The sequence below is a fragment of the Lupinus angustifolius genome, chromosome LG20, assembly GCF_001865875.1.
Source record: "Lupinus angustifolius cultivar Tanjil chromosome LG20, LupAngTanjil_v1.0, whole genome shotgun sequence".
Classification (NCBI taxonomy): domain Eukaryota; kingdom Viridiplantae; phylum Streptophyta; class Magnoliopsida; order Fabales; family Fabaceae; genus Lupinus; species Lupinus angustifolius.
This window is the reverse complement of record NC_032028.1, coordinates 6,542,650-6,546,322: the sequence shown is the minus strand read 5'-3', so window position 1 is coordinate 6,546,322 and position 3,673 is coordinate 6,542,650.

The following is a 3,673-nucleotide window of genomic DNA, read 5'->3' as shown; positions in this document are numbered from 1 at the left end:
CCATTCATTTTGGGTCTGTATGGCGAGGATGTATGATGCTTTATTTTGAATTTCTCGCACATCTCGGACATCATCTTGTTGTTCAGGTTGGTCGCATTATCAGTGAGGATCTGGTCTGGTAACTCGAGGACTACCTTCCGGGTCACACTAGCATAAGAGTTTGCTTCTACCCACTTGGTGAAGTAATCTATGGCGACTAGGATGAATCGATGTCCATGATAAGCTTTTGGTTCTATAGGACCGATGGCATCCATTCCCCACATGGAAATTGGCCAAGGTGACGTTAAGACATTCAAAGGATTTGGAGGTGCATTGATGTTATCCGCATATATCTGGCACTTGTGGCATTTCTTCACATGATTGCAACATTCGGTCTCCATTGTCAACCAGAAATAACCCGCTCTCATGATTTTCTTAGCCATAGCATGTCCATTCGCATGGGTTCCGAAAGTTCCCTCATGCATTTCTTCCACCACCTTTTGAGCTTCCTTGGCTTCCAGACATCGGAGAAATACCATATCATGATTCCTTTTGTAAACGACATCCCCACTCAAAAAGAAGTTTGTGGCTAGTCTTCTGAGTGTTCTTTTGTCATTTTCTGAAGCATTGGGAGGATAAGCTTGATTTCTCAAGTACTCTCTTACGTCGTGATACCATGGTTTTCCATCGAACTCTTCTTCGACTACGTTACAATAAGCAGGTTCGGTATTGTCTTTTATTTAAAAGAGTAGTAAGTTGTCTCCCCCAACATGGAACACTGAAGACAAGGTTGCCAATGCATTGGCCAACCTATTGTCTTCTCTAGGGATATGATAGAAATCTACTTAGTCGAACCGGTTAACCAGCTTCAGGATGTATTCTCTATAAGACACCAATTTGCTATCCCGAGTTTCCCATTCTCCTTTTATCTGATGGATTACTAGAGCGGAATCCCCAAATACTTCTAGGATCTTGGCTTTTGACTCAATAGCGGCCTTTAGTCCCAAAATGCATGCCTCATACTCTGCCACATTGTTAGTACAGTCGAAACATAGTCTAGCAGTGAAAGGAAAGAACTTTCCTATTGGTGACACCAAAACAGCCCTACTCTATGTCCAAATGCATTGGAGGCCCCATCGAAGACTAGGGTCCATTTTTCTTTTTCTCTTGATTCATCGGATAAGGCCATGATATCTTCATATGGAAATTCATAGTCCACATGCCCCATTTTATTTAAGGGTTGGTTGGCCAAGTAGTCAGCAATAACACTTCCCTTTATCACCTTTTGTGTCACATAGGCGATGTCATATCCAGATAATAATACCTGTCATTTAGCAATTATTCCTGTGAGTACAGGCTTCTCGAAAATATACTTGATAGGATCCATTTTTTATGACAACAAAGTGGTGTGACTCAACATGTACTGTCTTAGCCGGCGAGAGGCCCAAACTAAAGTGCAACAAGTCCGTTATAACAAGGAGTATTTTATCTCGCAAGCTGGGAATTTCTTGCAAAGGTAGTATATGGTCTGTTCCTTTCTTCCACTGTCATCATGTTACCCCAAGACGCACCCCATTGATTCGTCAAGTACAGTGAGGTATAGAATCAAGGGTCGCCCTGGAACTGGAGGCATCAATACCGGAGGTTCTGTCAAGTATTGCTTTATTTTTTCAAATGCTGATTGACAGTCATCGTTTCATTTCATCGCGTGATTCTTTCTTAGGAGCTTGAATATAGGTTCACATGTGGAAGTTAGTTGGAAAATGAACCTAGAGATGTAATTCAATCTTCCCAAGAATCCACTGACTTCTTTTTCTGTTCGAGGTGCTAGCATTTCAATTATGGCCTTCACCTTTTCCGGATCCACCTCTATACCCTTTTGGCTGACTATGAAACCCAAGAATCGGCCTGATTTCACTCCAAAGCTACACTTGGTTGGATTCAACTTAAGTTGATACTTTCGTAATCTCTCAAACAAACGCCTCAAGTTGCTTACGTGTTCTCCTTTTGTCTTGGACTTGCAGATAATGTCATCTACGTAGATCTCTATCTCCTTGTGCATCATGTCATGGAAAAGAGTAACCATGGCTCTTTGATATGTAGCCATAGTATTCTTTAATCCAAACGGCATGACTTGGTAGCAAAAGGTACCCCAAGGGGTAATAAACGTGGTCTTGTTTACGTCTTCTGGCTCTATTTTGATCCGATGATACCCCGAATACCCATCCATGAATGAGAAAAGGCATGGTTGGCGGTGCTATCAACCAAAACATCTATGTGTGGCACCAGAAAATCATCCTTTGGGCTAGCTTTGTTTAGATCCCTGTAGTCAACACATATTCTCAACTTTCCTCCCTTCTTTGGTACATCTACCATGTTGGCTACCCAATCTGGATATTCAGCAACTTTAATGAACCCAGCGGTTAACCATTTTTCTACCTCCTCTTTGACCCTTAGGGAGATCTCTAGCTGGATTCTTTGCAATTTCTGCTTTACTAGCCTGGAGTTTTGCATTAGCAGTAGTTTGTGCTCTACTATACTTCGATCTAGCCCTGGCATTTCCTCATACGACCAAGCAAAGACGGCCTTGAAATCATGTAGAAGTTGAACTAGGCATTCTCGTTCCTTACCATCCATTATGGTGCCCACCCTCACCTCTTTCTTGTCTTCCTCAGATCCTAGGTTGACAAGCTCAACATGCTCTTGGTGTGGTTGAATCTCTCTAGCTTCTTGCTCTACCAATCTGAGCAGTTCGGGGGAGGCTTCCCATTTATCATCATCACCATCATCTTCCACTTGGTAAACTGGTTGGTCAGGGCTAGGCGAGGGCGCACTAGCATGACCCTCAGGTTCAGAGTCGCCATCGGATCAGCAATGTGGGGATTACTAGGTCAGCTCCCCATGGATTTGGTTTTTTATTTTATTTATTTTTGTGTTTTGTCTTACTCTGATCTTTTAACATGTAATAGAGAAAAAAAAGCATAAGAGACACATGAATATGATCGAAAAGATTGATCTTTATTGATTTAAATGGAAATACTAAAACAAATGAGTACTTGTAATCCTTAGGGTCCGATACTGCCACTCACAAAGCATTGACTGATGTGTGGTATTGGAATCCTTACCATGTTCCCAAGTCCAAATTGCCCCAGCCGAGCCAGATGCTCACCCTTCCTTGCTTCTATGATTCGAAGCCTGTCCTCCCTGGTATGTCTATACCCCAATCCATATCTGCCTTTATTAGCCTTCGGTATAATGATCTCCTTACTGCCTTGACCATACTTTCCCAATCCACTCACAGGTTGATAGCCTCTGCGGATCATCACCTTGCCATCATGAGAGAAACATCTGACGGATATGGTTTTATTAACGATGCCCCTTCTATCATAACTGTAGTATTTTCAATTTCAAGGCCTTGGAAAGATGTTTCCAATGCCTCCTCGGTTACTTCTATGTAGCGGGCATCAAATGGCTAGGACACCATGACGTTTTCTTCTCCTGAAACTGTTATTAGCCTTCCATCTACTATAAATTTCACCTTTTGATGCAAGGTGGAGGGTATTTCCCCTTAAGAATGAATCCAAGGACGTCCCAACAAGCAGCTATATGTTGGATAGATGTCCATCACATGAAACAACATATTGAATATGCAGGGCCCTATCTTGATTGGCAAATCCATTTCTCCCATCATGTC